Source organism: Lissotriton vulgaris, chromosome 8 (genome assembly GCF_964263255.1).
Source record: "Lissotriton vulgaris chromosome 8, aLisVul1.2, whole genome shotgun sequence".
NCBI classification, from domain to species: Eukaryota; Metazoa; Chordata; class Amphibia; order Caudata; family Salamandridae; genus Lissotriton; species Lissotriton vulgaris.
In genome coordinates, this window is record NC_141696.1 from 1,197,968,097 (window position 1) to 1,197,989,452 (window position 21,356).

Genomic DNA, 21,356 nt, shown 5'->3' on the forward strand with positions numbered 1-21,356 from the left:
CCTATGAGGGGGGTCCGTGTGGCTCCCCTCCAATACAATAATTAAGCCATGGGAGGTGGTGGTAGCCTGGGCTCTTTATAACCTCAGGAGGGGGTTCCATGTGGACCCACTCCCATACAAATTTCAAGACCCAGGGAGAAGTGGTCCCCGGGGCTCTTAGGCGCAACACATTTCTTAAAAAAGCAATGTCCCTGGGACCTGGCCCACCCCTGGCCTGAAATATAAACAAGCATGGGAAACTTCTTCACAGATGTATACCAAATCACAAAAAGGTCTCTTTCTGGACCAAGAGCTAGCTTTCTGCTGGGTGTGTGAGTGTCTGAGTGGGTCTGAGATTGGGTGCATGAGTGTCTGAATCGGTCTGTGAGTGACCCTGAGTGGGTCTGTGAGTGGGTGCATGAGTGTCTGAGTGAGTCTGTGAGTGGGTTCATGATTGTCTGAGCGGGTTTGTGAGTGGGTGAGTGAGTGTCTGGGTGGGTCTGTGAGTAGGTCTGTGAGTGGGTGTCTGATTTTATCTGTGAGATGGCATGAATGCATTATTATTTTTTTTACAAGGCGGGCTGCGCTGAGCGTCGCAACAAATTCCTGAATGTTAGACTTGGGGAAAAGAAGCCATTTTTTGACTTATTTTACACATAAGGAGTCTCTGAAATACCACTATATTGCATCCATGGGGCCATGGTTCCTCTAACCTGACCCCTTATACCACTTTTCGTCTTTAGTCCAGTAGGGCCCTGGGGACCATGTCCTGTTACTTAAGATGGTGGCCGCAACTTTCTACTCAGGTTTCTGACAGCCAATCACAGCATTCCTGTTGGTGTGTGCATTTATGATTCATAGCGAAATAGTTGTGAATTATTCGAGCAGCTAGATGTACAAATTTGGATTTTCTTTAATATCTCCAAAACCACTCAGCGGATTTATCCCAAATAACAAAAAAGAGTGCTTTCTGGACTATGAGCTCCTTTTTTGACAAATTTGGTGTAATTCCATCCTGCAGTTCGGGCTGTAGTCCTGTCTAAAATCTCTATAGGAATCACCATGGGAAACACACTTTTTTTGACCCCCCATTTTCTCAGCCCCCCTTCCCATTTCACCCTGAAACTTCCCATGCACAACTAAAATCAGCAGTGTACTTTTTATGGAAAATGTTGTGATAATTCATCAAACGGCGCCAAAGTTATAGGGAAAAAAAAAGATTTTCCTATGGAAACTAGGTTCTAACTATGCTACCTACTGGGCTGGCAACCACCAGAAGGTTATATAAATATATATATATATTTAGATGTATATATGTATATGTTTTTTTTAAACTATTTAAGCATATATACATAATAGTCCCTCAATCAGTTTTATCTGTGACCCAATGTGCACCCCCAAATATTTATAGAGATGCCACTGTTTTAGTGTGATGATACAAAATAATGGGGCGCTGTGCAGAATGTTGAGCTTGGCCCCCTGTAGTCCTTCAGATCTCACAGATACTCAATGGCCTTGCACTGAATTTTGGGGACCGCCTAAATAGTTGGGGGTGAAGCGTTGCCACCTGTACAGCCCAAGATGCAATGTCCTGAATTATAAACAGCTCGCTCTGGTGTATCCAGTTACATCACAGTATTGTTTCCTGAAAGTTTAGTAACGCTAAGTGGACACAAAAACACCTCCGCGCAGCGCACCTAAAAATATAACTATTCGCCTATGCCAAGTGGGTGTCTCACCTGCATTCATCAACAGGCAGACCATAAAAGTACAAGACCACTTTCTGTTGCCATAATTACGCAGTGTTTAGGAATAAATTGCTGCTCACCTGATGCTGAGACAATCTGTCCCCTGCTCCGCAGCAGCCACTCGAACTGACAGCGGGGGAGAGCCAGCTGGAAAGAGAGCAGGGCTGGCAAATCAGGGAGCACCGCGCGTAAACCAATCAGGAGCCTAAGCCGCCAAAGGAGCCCAGGCGATCCGCGGGAGGCAGGCAGGGGGGGAAGAGGGCAATGGCACGCGCGAGCGGGGAAAGGCTGAGGAGATCAAAAGGGAGCGCGCAGGAAAATCCCACAGCTGATTGCCTCTGATGGGCACCTATTCCGTGAGAAGAGCCAGCCAAAGGAGCCCGGTGCGTCTATGGATATGTGCTTATGGTAGACCAGGGAGCAGAAGGATAAAGTAATTGTTTTCTTTTTATATATATCACTTTTATTGTCCTTGTCGTCTTTTCCCTTTTTCAATAAGCACAAATCTCCAGAGCAGAAAAGTGTTACTTTTACCGCAGGCGGCATGGGATTCCCCAACGCTGTCATCTCCTCCGCGCATCACCAGGCGTCAGAGGACCGCGCGCTCATCTGTTGCACAAAAGCAAAGAAGAAGAACTGTCTGGGGTGGAAGTGAATTAAATTTTAAAAAAGCATCAACCCGGAGGTGTGGAAGATGGAGACACTGCTGCAGATGCAAAAGGGGGAGCGAGGCAAGCTACACCTTACCCTGCAGGGATCTTTTTAATTTGCGACGGGAATAACAAGGTACTCCGCTCAGGGGAAATAAAATATGCTAGCACAGACCGGAAACAGAAACGGGATGTTGAACAGGCACACGGCGATGCATGCAGATTATGCCAAGTAAGTTCCGGCCGTTTTAGTATCCTCGTCTATATGTGTTTAGGATGCTGAGTTTGAGGTGATTATTTTTTTCTCGCAGAATGTGTTTAAAACTTTCTTTTATTTAGTTAAAACTAAACCTTGACGTCATATGAGTAGGTTTTTTTTGCAAACGACGACACCATTTAGCAATTGCATCTCTCCCTCTTTCACTTGATAAAATGCGTCTTTTATTGCCAGTAATAGGAGTGTTGGTATTGCAAAAACTCAAGTGCTAAAAGCGTCTCTCGCTACTGCTGGCGAAGTCTGACACCTGGAGGACGCCTGGGTGAAATGGAAAAATATTTTCCAGGATGACACTTTATTTATAAATATATGTTTTTTAACAATTGACCAAACGATGGGGACCTGTGAAACGCCGTAGATATGATGCCGGGGATTAGCAAAAGTAGATAAAACCACAGAGCTTAATCCTGTCATTGCCGTTTTTTCCCGATGAACTTAAAGTGAGTGTATTTGTCCAAAGGCTGTATGTTTCTAAATGCGTTTGCTGTCGATAACACCAAAGCACGACGAGGAATTAAATCGATGTAACCTTTTTGGAAAGCAGATGGGGAAACAGGTGGCGTGTGCCAAGGTGCACTGATACAGTATAGCAAGAGCGATATGTCACGCAGAGGAGATATTGAACTATTTGATGCGCTCTAAGAAATGCAATTGATGTTTTTCGTATTGTTATCTGCATGGTGAATCATTTAAAAGGCTACTGAGCTGCTCGTTATCGTGATTTATTGTGGGCTGCAGATTAGGTGTGTTTTAAAGAACATTAAGTGTAGCGCCTTAAGTCCATTTAGAGAACTAGTTTGACATAAACATTGGACTTAAAAGGTTATCAACTGCACGGAGATGCGGCAACATTTCAGCCCTGCCACAAGAGGGCGTAGCACACTCGCCTCTGGGGTGAGAATGAGGGGTGACAACGTGTTTTACTTCCCTGTCCACCTAACATCAATGTTTGGTTTGTCTTGGCACTGGTTTATCAATGTATGCAACATGAGAAATAGAAGTTAAATGAACATGTTGAGAGAAAAGTTTTAGATTTAACAGATTTGGCTCAATAATGTTCGTGGTTTATATAATGGAGGACCAAGGGTTCAAAGAGGCGAGATTTCACACTTTTTCCCTGAAGTCCAAGTGCTCAGCTAAACTATTGGAGTCCCTTCAATTCAGGCAACTATATTCCTTTTCGAAAATTCAGCACTTTTTATTAAATTTTTGCATTTGTAGTAGGTTTTTGTTTTTATGCTAGATGGTGCATAGAGGACATATTGATGAATTGTCCTACTCTAGAACTAAAGGGATTTTTTCTGTGTGCATTTATGGGCGAGGAGAGAGCCTTCAAGACCCCTGGGGTTACATTTGCCAAAGCGATGGCCAGGCTGCTGCATAAATGCCCAAATCCTTCTGCCTGTCTGAGGGTCACATGGAGAAGATTCGGCCACATCACGCAATCCCTGCTAGCGTTATGTTGGCACCTAACCAGTCATGGACAGACCTGAAAGCCCTTTTCCCTGGCGCACTAAGCTTTCCATAGGCAGAAGCCAAGGTGCCTTGTGAACATTCAGCAACCATACAATCTGAGCAATTACCTCTGGTGGATGTCCCAGAGCTGAGTCGCCATCTGTTGCTCAGTGAGGTCATACCCCTGTTGGAGGACATTCGTCCATGCGGAATTGTCCATCCTTTGGAGCTTCCCCTCCTAGACCAATCAACATGAGGCAGGCATCTGGAACTATGCAACACGACTGAGAACCTACATATTTGCTGAATGTGCATGCAGACTTCTTCACAGTGTCCTTAGACCACCTTCTATAAGTCTGCACACCTTCTGCTGTGAAACTACCACTGTGTAAGTGCCCAGAGCTGGTAGGAAAGCAGAGGAGGCTCTACAGATAGTAACACATTTGGGAAAGTTTCAGCTATGTTCAAACTTTTTCTGGACGAACCCCAGTTTTTAATGTTTAAAGTTGGATGGAGAAATTGGTCTTTAGCAGATATCTATGATCACTTAGACTTCTATTTCATCATCCAGAACAGAGAGAGAGGCAGCAAAGGGAGAAAGACGGAGCAAGAGCAAGCTAGAAAAAGTGACACGAAGAGAGCAGCGGTGGGGCCGACCCTGCAATAGTATGATAAAGAGACGGGAAGTGTAGGGTAGTGGAAGGAAGAGGCATGAGGTAGAATCAAAACTGGCAACCCTTGGTATTGGATGACCCAACTTATTGTGGTTTCCTTAAAAAATCTTTGAGCCCCAGCCCTCACATACATTACAAAATAAGCACTGGTGAATTCAACACTTTGTCTAGTAGTGTATATAGTCCCCCCTACGTTAACCCTGTACACGTTAATTACACATTTAACGATACGTTCTTTTTTGATTATATGCGCGCTAGCGTTATTCTGCTCGCATGCTGAGATTTTGTGAATCACACTTTACATGACGAGCTGGGCTCGTCATCAGCGTGCGAGGAGGCTACGCCATGACGAGCCCAGCTCGTCATGAGCGTGGAAGGGGTTAAAGTGTTTTGATCATTTTTCCTTTAGATTCAAGGGTTTTTATTAGTCAACTGAAACTCAAGTTTGAAGCAAAACTGATAATGACATTTTAAAGGAACGCACACAAATCAAGAAAAATAAAAACAATTCTACTTTAGGGCACATATCTTTAAATTGTGGAAACGTCTGAAATATTCATTGACGAAATTGGTACTATGTATGTTGTTGTGCTGTATTTCTTTCCTGTTAGATTTCCTTTTAATGGGCCACATGTTGTACAACAGTGTAGTCTTTTCCCCACGGGTGTGCACATAGTTTCATGGATTGATTGTTTTAAGAAGGAACATCAGTGTGATGTTCACACTTTAGACAAGGTGTATGGATTGTTAACCTGTTGTTACTCTCCACATCAAATGATGTACGGTTTTCAATACAAAATCAGCAGCTCAGAATAATATAGAATAATAGGTAATGGTACATTATGTAATATACTGCGCCTGTTTTGCTACATTAAGGTATATTACATTACTTTATAATGCGCTGTGTTGTATCATGTAACATCAGGGCTTTAGGTGTGATGAAAAAACTGGGGGGCCTCAAAGGGGCGTGGCTGATGCAATTAGGGCGTGGCTTAAAAACAGATAAGATAAAAATCTCTCACCACCTGGCTTGTATTTTGCTGCTTCTGTCATTGCATCCAGATACATAACACAACAAGGAATATTACACCTACAACAAACCAGGACTAATGGCTGTGTCCATGGTTGTTAGTTGCATAAGATAAATAAGCAACAGCTATGTCTTCGTTGTATATAAAATTGAAAATGCTTCAGTTCTGAAGTGATGGGACATTGAAAGAACTATAACGAGTCTTAGAAGTTATATCAAAGACAGTGAAGGGTGGCACTGCTGCAGAGTTAAGATTTTTTTTCTCACCATGAGAGCAAGGGCAAAAATGGAGAGCCGATAGGGACCTGTCTCAGCACCTGCTTTGAGCATCAGCAGTACCCGGCCCACTTAAAGGCCTGTGTGACATTATTCATTATACCATTTCTAAGTAACATCAAACTATGATTTGTTGATCTTCATTAGGGCCACTGGTGTTAAAGGAAACCTGTAATACTGCCTGCCACACACGTGGACTCCTTTTAAAGTCTCATCTCCTATTTTCAATCGGGTTGGTTTGACAGTGTCCTCCTTTCCATGTTTTTCACTTTATCGCATATCTTCCCTAGTTTTCAAAGGCCAAATGCCCCCCTCCCCCGCATGTTTATTTGTAAAGTGTACGTTCAGCCCAGTGAGATTCTTTGCACTGAATAACAAATGCTGATTTTTAAACCAAATCATGGGTACTCATTTTATCGACCCCCTAATGGATGAAAGGGGGAGGTTAGTCATGAGGATGTGAGCCTGTGACAGCGGGGTCAAACATACATTCTAGCAGAAGATGCGTTAGTCTACTAAGCCACGTGGAGTGTGCAGGCCCATGTAGATTAGATTTTTTTAGGCACGCCGTTCATTTTTTTTGCTTTTCAGAGTGAAATGTGTATAAGACCAAGAACAATACAACTAACTTCGGCGTTAAAGGCTAAGATGGATATTCGTCTGACACGTGTGTCGATATGTTTGTCTAGCTAACGTAAGAAAGAACACTTCCATACTATCCTTTCGATTATTCTGAAGTAATTAAAAACAATATGTAAATTAAACATGCCTGCGAGGATAATATTAATCAGCGGATCCATTCCCGTTGGTTTAAAGCAAGTGCACTGCTCAAACCCCAGCTCGTGCCAGCTCTTCGCATTCTTTCAAAGGAAAAACAGAATTTGATGGTGGCTGTAGCATGCTAGGCCCCTCTAGCTGGCTTGTTTCCATGGCTACAGTTACACCCCATTTAACCGCGCTCTCACATTCTGCTATGACTCACACGTGCCCGTCACATGTCATTAGTTTTTCTGTCAGCACATCTTACTAGCGCCAAGAGGCAGTGCAGTAGTACGGGGGCACTATGCGCGTTTAATATTACGATATGTGTATGTTTAGTACCTCCACCGTTGTAATTCCCACTCATTGCCCACACCTGTTGGCATTCTTTCCAAGCCTGACCGCAGCCTCTGTGTAGAAATCCATCCGTGAGTTAATTCTAACAACACCCCTCTCTGCTTCCATTCTAGGTCAAGTGACAGGTCTTCTGCATTTCGAAGAAGGTTACCTCTTGGAAAGACATTTACTAGCTGTAGGATTTTTCAATTACATGTTGCTCACTTGTGTCTCTCTAAAATAGGAGTTCAGATGCCTGTCCCTTCTCTTGCTTATCGATGGACTGGTCAGCCAGCCTCCAAAGTATGTCATTTTTGTTTGATCTTCCCTATTAGTTATATATACCGTACGAAGCCTCTGCAGTAATGTGTGCTTCTTCGGTTGTGCTCCCATCAGTGAACTTTAACTTGGCACCAAGGCTCTTACATCTTTAAGTGGAATCTGCTTGCCCAGATGCCCACATATGGATCCTATGCTCAATGTGCAAAATGACTCAATCTGAACCCCACTAATATGAGCCAAGTATGCCTAGACCTGTTTTACGTTTGCTTGTGTTCCCACTCAAAAGGGACCTGCCCTGGAAGTTCGGGATGGGCCAAGGCTTATTTTCATATGCCTGGCTCCTGTCTGAAGTGGCATGGTGGGCAAATTAACGATGGACTGGATTGCAGGCTACAGTAAATGGCAGTAGCTGAGCTACGTTCAAGCAATCCACCCATCGCTTTTTGCTACTCTCAGTGCAATGCCCTAATTTTGACAGGTATGCTTAGATGTGAGCCCGCTTTAACTGTGGCATTGGACCAGGGGTGGCCGGCATGGCCCTTGGGTGGGAGGGAAGGCGCAGAGAAGAGGGGCTTGCCGGCTACTTAAAAAAAAACTGATCACCACTGGGTATGGGTTCCCAAGCAGTAAGGACAAACCCTGCCTTAACTAGTAATACCAAACAAAATGCCAATACTGCCAATTGATTCTAAACACTTATTTCGTTCCGTGCATATGAACAAAACTATATGCAAGAGAGAATCTTATCATTGAGTTAATCCATTTGAATTTGCATTTTATTTACAAGTTTTTTTCTTTTCTGTATTTTTTCCAAAATATTTCATCTTTCAACAAGACTTTTTTGTGAAGCACAATACAAAAGAACAATACACAAACAATAATCATGAAAATACTAACTTTTATACAACATTCATACTGGGGGGCATTTCAATCATACTCAAAACCCAATCATACAACTATCAGTCTAGAAGAACAAACACTTTTTACAATTTATATACAGTTCATATATCGGAAACCCTAGATTCTTATTTTTGAATATTACTCTCTGGGTCAAATACAACACCACAAAATCTAAGTCTACAGCACTAACAAATTTAGCGAAGGATACATCCGTAATAATTAAACAAGCGGATAAAGGTGGGTCAATTGTCATATGGGACCGCCAGCTATACATCAACGAGGTCAAAAAACAATTAAGCGATACCAAGTGTTATCGTAAACTGAACAAAGATCCGACAATAGAATTAAAACATCAATTGCATTATCATTTTATGTTTTCCTTTCTTTGCTGCTCCTGGCAGTGGGGAAACATGCCTCCGCCTTAGCTGAGGAACCGCCACTGCATAGGGCTCAAGCTGCAGCCTACTGACAAGGCTGAAATAGGCCAAAACCAATTCGGCGTTGCTTTTATTACTATTTACAAGAGACCTAGTATAGCATTCCTGGCTGGAGTGTTACTATTGGAGTACGTGGAGGTGGAATGGCGGGTAAATGAAATTAGCAATAGACAGGATTGTGAACCACACACAGTATTACCAGTGACAACCAACCCATCACCTTTTGTTTTCCTCAGTGAGATATTACAGCCTCTAAATTCATATCTAGAGGCAACTGAAATCTGAATGTACAAAAAACCAAATCATTATTTAATCCAGTTTGCAATGCTGTGACCTCACATTCTCAAGAACCTAATGAGCCATACACCTCAAACGAACAGTTTCGGCCTACAACAGGCAACTCCGCTCTCCTAGTTTTCTGTTTCAAAATAAATGCTACAGAAGGAAACGTGTTACTCATTGTCATTGAATGGAATCTTTATTGCCCATGTAATCGCTCATCATGATAATTGACCAATTACCGCTCAGCTTCATTTCTCAGATTGTTATTGGACATTAGAAACCAGCTGTGTAACCCATGACTGACTTAAGACATTCAGCCACTTTGGTAATCAATGTTCACTGACCGTTTCAGGTGCACGTTAAAGATTTATTTTCAATAAAATGTTGGCAACCCGAAGGGCGGTTATTGCTTTGTGTTTGCTCCTCTTGATTGCTAGCATGTTTCATAGGGCTCTGAAATAACACAGCTTTGAGAACAAAAAGAGCCTTAGTCATCTTTTCAGTCTTCAGCAAAAAAAAGATAATTTTTAGGACTATAGCTTTATTTGTGAGGCAAGTGCAATGGCTCCAGGTTTGTGAGAAGTAAACTGCACCCCATTTAGAAGCGTCTTTTACTAATCAACCCGGATCTTGGGGGCATTTTTACTGATTGTATTATGGGGCGCACCATGGCCCCCTGACTTACTTTGTGACTTCTTGTAAAGTTTGGACTTGCTATAATAAATATTATTCATTGAAATGATATAGAATCGTGATTTCCCCCCCAAAATGCTTCTTTTTTTAATTATACTTTGGTGTTAAACTTATATTGTTTTTATCCGTAACATAAATGGTGCTTTATTTTCGCATGAGTTGGAAGATATGCAATATAAGTTAGTTGAATGTATCACGTAATTGCATTTTATGTGTTTCGTAGTTCATTGGGTTTACTACAATGCAATGTCATTTCTATCAACCACAGAGGGTTGAAGAGCTGAGCCATCCTGCTGGGAACCCAACCTGTGAGATGCACATATCTAACACCTCCCAAAGTCACCAATCAAAGCACATTCTCCACCCAACAACCGCTCACTACGTCTTGTCTCTTTAACCCACCGACGACACAGGCAAGTCAGTTCCACACACCACACACACCTGAAAAATACAACTAAGTCAACTTTCATTTCCAAAGTTACACAGTAATTGCAGGATCAGATTTTATTACAGATCCACTGACTTTTAGGGAATCCATATCGTACAGGGTCACAGCGGGGGCTAGTGGAGAGAGGTTCAGGGTTTCCTGCTGTCAGCTGGTCATGTATAGCAATTGTTTTGTGCCACATCAAGCAGGACGTTCTACTTAGTTGAATGGCAGTGGACAGGGCCCTACTGCTTTCCTCTGTTAGAATGCAATGTTGCCTAAATGTATGGTTGTAGGCGAGGGTCTTTCTTCCTGATGCATTTATTTTTCTCAACCTAAAGTAAACACCAGTGGAAAGATTACATTTCTATACCCTTCAACACCCAAACTTTTGTTTAATACGCTACCCACTTTCACCACACCAGATATACCAATAACTTCATTCACCTCATGACCACAATTCCCTCCCACTTTACAGATCAATCTGCTTCCCTTAACCCGTTGCTCACCACCATCCTCACATTTTACCTAATTAATTTCTTGTATAACAATTGTTTTTTTATCACATTTCAAGTTGTTCATTATGAAACCGATATTCAACCATCGAGATTATAGCGGACACAGCTGCTAAACCTCTAGTAGGTGCCTATTCACAAGAGGATCCAGTTTAAAAGTAGTAACTCAGGAATTAAGATTCTAGATTATAAATCCTGGAATTGAGTGCAGTTTTATAGTTGAGTTAAGCTTTAGGTGGGATGGCAGTCATGCAGCAGTTGATGAAGTTTTGTACCGCCCTCTGGCCTTTGTTCATTAAAGAGTATCCAGTGCTCAGCCTGGATATCGCAACTTTTAAAATACAGTTTTCCTAGATCAGAACATTCCCCTCTACCCTATTCCCATTCTACAGGTAACAATAACTATTAGTCAAAATGTTATTATGGTAGACCCCTCGCTTGCTTCCAGGTACCTCGTTTCAAGGTGCTGCTGGCAGCGTTTATGTAGATGTCTTTAAGGTATATGTCAAGGCTTGTGCATTGTAAACTTGTCTGCTGCATTAGCTACATTGAGGGGCATATTTACAAGCCCCTATCTCCACTGGAGCGTTACTTTGTTTGATGATCTCATGGCGTAGCACCATTTTCTATATTTACACGGTGGCGCTAAGCCACTTAACGTGGCTTAACGCCATCTTGTAAATATGCCCCTTTCTGCCGCAGTCGTCTGCGATAAAGGGGCGTACAATGGGTGTTGCTGTGGGTGTTCCACTGAAACAGCCAAGGCTTTATGATGCTGTCCAATAGTCACAAGGCTGAGGCACTGCCAAAAGCAGCATCATTATAATTAACCCTGGGTATAGTGTGCGTAGCGTGGCTATGCGTAGGTCCATGTAGTTGGAAACAAACTATGTGGAACTCAGTGGAGCTCTGCTACGCCACCCGCCTCCAACCCCCATTAAGATATAAGTTACCAGTAATTAAAAAAACCTACAAAACCACTTGCCTCTTTGCCGCCGCATCCCTGGGCTGCCCTCCTCCTCGCCATACGGGTACTGCCGGAGAAAACTGCGCATGCGTGCACGCATGCACATGAGCATTTCTCGCAAGAAATGCGCATGCATGCGCTTACAGGTCTTACAGGTTTGCACTGAAGACTTAATTAAAGAGGTGAATGTTCGACTCCGTTCTAAAGACAATTAATTAATGAGCAATTCTGATTGTTGGTAGGATTTTGTTCCAAATCCTCTGTATATACTGTAATTTTTTGAAATGTACATTTTCCCCTTTATTTCAAGTCTGCTAATATCATGGCTCTGTATGTTGCACTGGCACCCAGTGATGGCTGTAGGCAATGCAGCCAGTCTTGAAGGTGATGCTGTTTTGCACTGTGCATTGCCCACCAGTGCTTTTCTGTGAATGTGGGACCAATCTGGCCATACCTGTATATCCTTTGGTGCTAGTGGTGGCTTGAGTGATGCTCTACTGTGGAGAAACAGTAGAACCAGGTCTAAAGATGAGTAGGGTTTTGACTACATTGTGGCAGATAAGGACTAGACCCGAGACAGTAAAAATGGGTGCCAAGGTTTCTGTGAAAAAAGTTCCTGTGAGAACCATCTGCATCAACTGCGAGTTCAATCAATGCCTAGACACTGAACTTTGTTGTGTAACCATTGATACTATCAATTAGCTGGATCAGTATCTAAATATCGAGGGACCGAATATCGACTTACCAAAATATTGACGCCAAAATATCGAGGGACAGAATATAGAATGCCTATCTACAAACAGGTAAGTACTAAAATATTGATTACAAAATATAGAAAGTTAAAATATAGTTAACTAAAATATCGAATTTTTTAAATGTATTAAAAATACTATAACAGTAATTAAATAATAAACACAATTAAATAAAACAGTTACAATAATGTAAAAAACTAAAAATGTAAAAATAATAAATGAAATTACATTTTTTTATATATACTTACTTAATAATATTATAACATAATTATTAATCTTAAATATAAAAAATTTAGAACATTATTAAAAATATATCTACATATATATATATATATATATATATATTACCTACTGGCGGTCGCCAGTAGGTATATATAGTTAGGATTTTTTCCCTATGGGACTTTTGAAAATTCTATGTCTAATAACTTTGGCGTTTGTGGACGGAATCGGCTGAAATTTTCAGGAAAATGGCACATTTTGTTTCTGAGCAGCCCCTGAAAATTTGGTGGGGTTTCGTCAAGGGGGGGGCTGAGAAAAAAGGGGGGTCCCAAAACGCGTTTTTTGCATTGAGTTTTCCATAGGGCGGTTGGACTCACTTTTAGCTCGAACGGCTGAATGGATTTGCACGAAACTTGGCAAAATTGTAGGGACTGTTAGCCCGATGTGCCTTTGCTAGGTCTCAATATATGTGCTCCAGTAGTTTTTGAGAAATTAACGTTCAAACCAAGATATATATCTGTAACAGCGCTCTGGGCAGCGATCCGGTCCGCTTACTTTTCGCTTATCGGAACTTTGCGCGCAGAAAGCTGATTGGCTCTCCGGTGTCTGTCAACATTCTAAACAGTCCGGAGCGGACGCCATCTTGTCTCTCGGTAGGATCGAGAGAGAAGAAGAGGTGGAAAACGAAGGGGGAATTTAATGAAAGGGGGCAAGGTATCCCCCTCTTGACCCCCTAGGAATGTTGTTGGGGTTATTAAAGGGTCCCGTGGGGAAAATAAAAAAAAAATGATTTTTCACGGTAGAAGCGCGGCCGCGAACTGGTAGCGAAACGGGAATTCGCCATTTTGTGCTTCGTAAATTAAATTACTAGTTATAAGTGGGTGCGGGAGACGTATCCTAATCCCCTATGTTTCCTGAGGGTGGGTGAGGAGGCTGATATATGTTGATACATCTCTTCCAGCGGCTGTGCGTGAGCTTTTTTTTTTTTTTGCTGCGTGACAGTCCGGAGCGGCCGCCATCTTGTCTCTCGGTAGGATCGAGAGAGAAGAAAAGGTGAAAAACTAAGGGGGAATTTAATGAAAGGGGGCAAGGTATCCCCCTCTTGACCCCCTAGGAATGTTGTTGGGGTTATTAAAGGGTCCCGTGGGGAAAATAAAAAAAAAATGATTTTTCACGGTAGAAGCGCTTCACGGGCCGCGAACTGGGCCGCAAACTGGTAGCGAAACGGGAATTCGCCATTTTGTGCTTCGTTAATTAAAGTACTAGGTATAAGGGGGTGCGGGAGACATATCCTAATCCCTTATGTTTCCTGAGGGTGGCTGAGGAGGCTGATATATGTTGATATATCTCTTCCAGCGGCTGCGCCATCTTGCCTTTTTTCGAATGCCACAATTTTGTCGTGCACGGCAGCCATTTTAGATGCCAGGCTGGTTCCAGGCTATCACCTAACCCTGCGGATGTAGTTTATGGCCCCAGCTGTAGAGAATTCAGACATGCCAATCCTCCTGATTCAGGCGTGTGAGTACTGATTTCAGTGCTAGTCTCCCGCCTCCCGATTTCTGCAAGCAAAAACCCGGGGGCATATTACGAACAACTAGCGATAATTTTTGTCTCTAATTTGTTTAGAGACAAAAATTATCGCTGCACATCGGCGATTTTTATCGCAGATAAACCTTGCTATTATCGCAGAAAAGTCAGCGATATTCATGTATTATCGACCTAATGCTCTTAGCCATGTTATCCACCTCCCATTGGATAACATGGCTAAGAACTGCTCAGGGCAGGTGTTAGATTTTGGAGATATTCGCGCTTAGCGCGAATATCTCCAAAAGTTGGTAATAGAAGGTAGCGATGTTAGGGACTGTTTCCAGTCGCTAACATCTTGGCACGCCACTTTGCATGTCATTAGTGATAAGTATCACTGACATGCAAAGCGGGGCCCAAGATGGTCGCTATCTCCTTTTAGCTGTCACTAACTGGTGTTAGCGACAGCTTGATAATAGGGAAATAATTTTATCTCCGCTTTCATGGTTTTTAAAGCCAAAAAAGCGGAGATAAACCCCCTTGATAATATGCCCCACGATTCCTTGGGGGTTTCAGCTGACAGGGCTTGGTATTGTGTTACATGGTAATTTTTCCATGAAACGTCAGAGGGTCGATGTAGGGGTTCTAGAAGAGGTGATAAACCATTTAAGCCTCATGAACAAGCGCATGGTCTTTTAAAGATTTGTGAAGTACTCGGGGCGGCGGTGTGTGTGTGCCCTCTTTCAGGAGCGGGCGGGGGGGCACTGCCAGCAACTTGCCAGGTCAGGTAGTGTTCAACACGTGCATCACCCTTTCTCTGCCTGCTATTGCGCTCCATGCTTCGGAAAGGTAAGAAAAAGAACGTGCATTTGAGTTTGAAATGTCCGATCCTGCAGCAGCACACTTCCAAAGCCCACATATGACAATAACCCGAATCAAGGCCCCATTCACCCGTTTTTAAAAAAATAGATAACACTCCAACAAAGTAAGGTTATAAAACTTTATTAACTACTAACTTTAACAAACGGAACAAAAACTAAAAACATTTAAACATTTCTCAACACAAAAAGCAACAATGGTTAGAAGCTGTCTTTTGTGCGAATAGTCCCAAGGCAGCACAACGTGCAGAGTTCTGGACGGCACCCAGGTGATGTCGCCTGGGTGCCGCACTGGTTTAGGGATCCTACAATGCTGCTCCGAAAATTGGCGTGGGGCGTCCCGGGTGGGGCGGGGGGAGGCCTCGTCAGTAGCGGTCTGTTGTGCGAATAGTCCCAAGGCAGCACAACGTGCAGAGTTCTGGACGGCACCCAGGTGATGTCGCCTGGGTGCCGCACTGGTTTAGGGATCCTACAATGCAGCACAGAAAAACAGCGTGGGGCGTCCCGGGTGGTGCGGGGGGAGGCCTCGTCAGTAGCGGTCTGTGTCCAGTGTCACATGGCTGACACAACATGTACGACAGGCACCCAGGTGATCTCCAGTAAACTGCCGCACTGGTTTTGGTATCCTACAATGCTGCTCCGAAAATTGGCGTGCGGCGGCCCGGGGGGGGGGGGCGTGGGGGAGCCGGCGTGAACGGGCCTCCCCAGGTGGCGGCCATCTAGCTGAGTTGCGCTCGCTCTTGCGGCCACAGCGTCTCGCTCACCATGTTGTTGAGTTGCTCCCACTCTTGCAGTGCAGCGATAGGCGGCTGCCACATGGCTCTTAAAATGGCGGACGGCTCCTCGGTTTTGGGCCTGGTCCACTGAAATGGCCCTGGGACACTTTGGAACTCGGACGCTTGCCTGCTAGGGCTTGGGCTCCATTCTCGAAAAGCGTCCCCTCAGCCGTGAAGATTGTATAAAAGTCTTGGGGGCCCCCGACTCCTGCAGGCTTCCGGTGGGGAGCGGCTGCCATGATTGCTCGCGGAATGACCACGACGGAGCCACGAGATGGTGGTGCTCTCATGCTGACGCCAGCTTCAGTCTGAATGATCCAGAAACAAGGTGGGGCTTTCATCGTTTGGGAAAAAAAAATGTTCTAAACCAATGAAAAGTGTTATTTTTAGGTCATATGACCAAGCCTTCCATCTTTAGGAAACCAAAAGTAAAATGAACCAATGAAAAGTTTTATAAACAAGTCACATGACCTGTTATGCGACATAGGGCTACAAAAAGCGTAGAAAATCCGTTGGCACGTGAGGCGGCGTCAGTAGCGGACCGATGTGCGAATAGGCCGAAGGCAGCACAACGCGCCGAGATCCGGATGGCACCGAGGTGGTGTCCAGCAAATTGCCGCACTGGTGTGGCCATCCTACAATGCTGCGCCGAAAGACGGCGTGTCCAGCTGAGTTGCGGTCACTGTTGCGGTACAGTGACTCGAACGCGCCGAGATCCGGATGGCGCCGAGGTGGTGTCCAGCAAATTGCCGTACTGGTGTGGCCATCCTACAATGCTGCGCCGAAAGACGGCGTGTTCAGCTGAGTTCCGGTCACTCTTCCGGCACAGTGACTCGAACGCGCTGAGATCCGGATGGCACCGAGGTGGTGTCCAGCAAGTGGCTGCACTGGTGTGGCCATCCTACAATGCTGCGCCGGAAGTCGGCGTGGGGTGCCCCGTTGGCTTATGAGGTGATGTCAGTAGTGGACTGATGTGTGAATAGGTCGGAACCAGCACAAGGCGCCAAGATCCGAATGGCAAGTCCTGGATGTTGAGTGCCTCAGTTGAGATTTCTGAGCAGTGCTTGTAGGACTGTCTGAAGCTTATTTGCACCTGCTGCAGCTTCACTAGGTCCGGCGGAACTTTTTGCCTTTTCCTTTCTGCTTCTTTTCCTACAATGCGTTTCTTCTGAAGACACAACCAGGTCCCTGAATGTGTGCAGGGGGACGCTATTGATTGAATGAACGCGCCGAGATCTGGATGGCACCGAGGTGGTGTCCAGCAAATTGCCGCACTGGTGTGGCCATCCTACAATGCTGCGCCGAAAGTCGGCGTGGGGTGCCCCGTTGGTTTATGAGGTGATGTCAGTAGCGGACCGATGTGTGAATAGGTCGGAACCAGCACAAGGCGCCCTGCACTGTTGAGCCTTTTTCAATGTCTGTTTTTTGTTGTTTCCCCTCCATCAAAAACAAAACAAAAATACAAGGCGCCAAGATCCGAATGGCAAGTCCTGGATGTTGAGTGCCTCAGTTGAGAGTTCTGAGCAGTGCTTGTAAGACTGTCTGAAGCTTATTTGCACCTGGTGCAGCTTCACTAGGTCCGGCGGAACTTTTTTCCTTTTCCTTTCTGCTTCTTTTCCTACAATGCGTTTCATCTGAAGACACGACCAGGTCCCTGAATGTGTGCAGGGGGACGCTATTGATTGAATGAAAATGGCGGCTTGACACAAAGCTGACTCAAGCGTTACTGTTGGTGCTATACAGACAAAAATTGGTTTTCAGTTTGTACATTCTTCAGGTTTTTTTTTTCCATCCAAGTCTGATTGAGAGTTTGTAGAAAAATGGCTTCAGATTTTCCACATACTACTCTTCAACATTCTTCCTAAATGTAACAATGTGAAACTCACTAGGAGAACGGCTGTTTCTGTTTCCTTTCAAAATGCTGCCACCAATATTTTCTGAATGGAAGACACCATCTTGTAGCATAAAGGGCCGAAAGGGGTTCTGGTCTGGCCGATGGTTGGTGGAGACATTTTGACTATATCTTGGACCTGCCCGGCCTCGCCCAAAATGGCGCCGGTATAAATGGGACTCGTAACTCTTTGCCCGCAAATGTATATCTAGAAAATGTTATTGTAAGTGGCCCTGTCGTATTTTAATTACAAAATGTACGTCCACCGATTCCGCAACTGTTAGACACCTTTGTTCTTGTCACCTAATGGGCCGCTCGTTACGTTCTTCTACAGTGTAAATGTCTCCTCATCATATACGATTTCAGTTTGCTCCGTGGCCGGCCCACGTGGTTATAGGCCCGTATTTGTATACTGACATTTTCACAATAAAGGTTTTTAAAACAAAACACGGTAGTAGTATTTTCATTTGTAAAGTTTTCACTTTTAGTCACTGTTTTCGAATCAGTAAAAGGCAAGTGAAATAAAGCAGTCCAATTACATGACGGATAAAAGGTATAATATGTAGGAACGCAGTAAAGATAAATGGTCAAGGGCAGTTGTGTTTTTCATGTCTGCAACATAAAGTGATCGATAAGAATCTGATAATCAGGCGTATCGGCGACTAAGACAGCAGGCCGAATCTCTTTTACTCAACGGCTCCGTCATGGAACGAAGAAACGCCCTTTTTCTCGAAAAAGGAATATATTTTACTTGCAAGACAGTTGTAAATTTTCCGGGAAAGTACATTAGCCTGGAATATTATAACATATGTTTGAAAAAAAAATATTGTTCGAAAATAATAAAAAGCGTAATTTTTAGGTCATATGACCAAGCTTTTCATCATTAAATTAACAAAAGTAAAATGAACCAATGAAAAGTTTTATTAACAAGTCACATGACCTGTTATGCTTACGTTACGCGCTGCGCGCCGCGCCTCGGATCACTTCCGGGTGCGCTAACGCGGCGTGTCATAAAACGCATTACGCGACAACGTAGGTCAAGAATATAGTCTAAATGTCTCCACCAACCAGCGTTCAGAACACAACCCCTTCCAGCAGTCCAAAAAGTTCTGTTAAATGACAACAGAGGGGACAGGCAACAAGAACCATCAGTCAAAGAGGGGAGGGCAAGTTCTTCTCTTCCGGGTCATGTTGGGGCGCTACCGGAACTGATCGAATTGGTAGTCTACAGTGTTTCTGGATGTTTCAGACTAAAGCTGGCGTCAGCATGAGACCACTACCATCTCGTAGCTCCGTCGTGGCCATTCCACGAGCAATCATGGCAGCCGCTCCCCACCAGAAGCCTGCGGGAGTCGGAGGCCCCCAAGACTTTTGTAGAATCTTCACGGCTGAGGGGACGCTTTTCGAGAATGGGACCCAAGCCCTAGCAGACAAGCGTCCGAGTTCCAAGGTGTCCCAGGGCCATTTTAGTGGACCAGGCCCAAAACCGAAGAGCCGGCCGCCATTTTGAGAGTCCTGTGGCAGCCGCCTATCGCTGCACCGCAAGAGCGGGCGCATCTCAACTACATGGTGAGCGAGACGCTGTAGTCGCAAGAGCGGGCGGAAAACAGCTGAATGGCGGAAGAGGCACAGTGTAGCAAAAGCGGGCGGAATGGCAACTAAAACGATAAAGGGGCGCCCCACTACAGCTTGTCTTCAGGTCAAACGGATTGTGGGACAAGGTCCAGAATTGAAGAGTCATCAAAAGGCAAAAAGTTCCGCCGGACCCCGGGAGCCGGCCGCCTATGTCGGGGGCGATCTCAGGCTACACCAGTGCTATAATACTTGGGGAGGGTGTCGGAGCCAAGCGTCTTCTCCGAGTCCATGGCCATCACACCGCCCCTCAGGGGCCTCCGTCAAGCTGTTTAGGAAGGTAACATATCACATTGTTTTCTAATGCAGTCAGGTCCACAAACGACACTCACTTACTTTGAGAATAGTGAAGCTGCAGTAGGTGGAAATAAGCTTCAGACAGTGTTACAAGCGCTGCTCAGAACTCATAACTATGGCACCCAACATCCAGAACTTATGCTATTTGAGAATGGTAGTGACATCGAAGCATTTCAGGGACCAAAACCATTAACGTACTTTCACGTATGAAAATCTTACTTGGGGAGGGGGCAGGAGCGAAGCGCCCCCTCCCAGTCAGCGCCACCACACCGTATGTTGAAAATCTGAAGCCATCGTTCTACAAAGTCAACCAAACTTGGATTGAAAAATCTTGAAAAATGTACAAACTGAAAACCAGTTTTGGTCTGCATAGCATCAGTAACAACGCTTGAGTCAGCTTTGTGTCAAGCCGCCATTTTGATTCAACAAAGCACAGGCATTGAAAAAGGCTGAAATTCAGAACTCTAAACTATGGCACCCAACATCCAGGAGCTTGCTATCCGGATCTTGGAGCCTTGTGCTGTTTTCGATCTATTCACACATCGGTCCACTACTGACATCATCTTATAAACCAACGTTATGTAAATAGTTTTTTAATAAAATGTTTTACCCTGTTTCTTTGCTGGTGTGTTGTCTATATTTTTAATATTTGCATAGGGTTTGTCGTTATTTTGTGCGGGATGGGTGATGGAGCCGAGCTGTCTTGCAGCCCTCATGGTGTGGAGCTCAGTTCATCTCACTATTTTCGTATTTCTCAAGAAGGGTTGTTCCTAATATTTCTATTTTAGCGAGGTCAAAAAGAGATCCAATTAGTGGCCTACTGATTTTGCTCGATTACTTTTATTTTTTTACACGATTTTTCACTATCTGCAAAGACTAAACAGAGTATTGCGACTTTGTGCTTGTTTGTAAATAGAGAATGATCCAAAGAGAACCAATTCTAAAACAGTAAATGCTTGGACAACAATCAATCAAATGGAGAGACAAGGAGGCACGACGGATTACAACGGGGGTAAAGGCTTGCGTTAACTACCCTTCAGTATCTGCAAAGAGAGAGTACTACTAAGGCAAAAGAGGGGAGGGGGGGGGCAGCGTTCAAAGCACATCAGCGTGCATAAATACGAAAATGTTTTTATCTATCACGTACTTGACATTTTAAAGCTTTTCATATTTGCTATTAAAAAACCAATGAAATTCACAGAAAAAACCATAGGTTATAGTGGATATATAGTTAGGAATTTGCATTTACAAAACCTTGAAAATTCAATGAAAAAACCATAGGTTATAGGCCATATATAGTTAGGAATTAGCATTTACAAAACCTTATTTTACTCGCATAAAACCATTGAAATTCCATATATAGTTAGCTAACTATAAGCGCTAACTATATATCGTGCACCCGCAATCCACTGCTGATGATGTCACATATTACATCATTCATGACATGGTCAGTGACATCACTGATGACATCACTGATGACATCTCAAATGACATCACTGATGACAACTCAAATGATATCAATGATGACATCTCAAATGACATCACTGATGACAACTCAAATGACATCACTGATGACATCTCATTTGTCATCACTGATCACATCACTCATGTGATAATACAATGAACCTCTTCAGACTCTAATATAACCTTACATACACTCAGTATAAACAGACACTCACAGACTGTCACTCATCCATGGA

At 43.9% G+C, this 21,356-nt stretch overlaps 1 protein-coding gene across 1 annotated transcript in view; it reads left to right on the forward strand.

The window, feature by feature from the left end:
- The first annotated feature begins 1,942 nt into the window (after positions 1 to 1,942).
- The window catches only part of TRPC4 (transient receptor potential cation channel subfamily C member 4), a 1,290,729-nt gene continuing 1,271,315 nt past the window's right edge, over positions 1,943 to 21,356 (forward strand). Inside the window, exon 1 of the mRNA XM_086935069.1 lies at positions 1,943 to 2,609. The gene's annotated coding sequence lies outside the window, so the exon portion shown is untranslated. The remainder of the gene's footprint in view (positions 2,610 to 21,356) is intronic.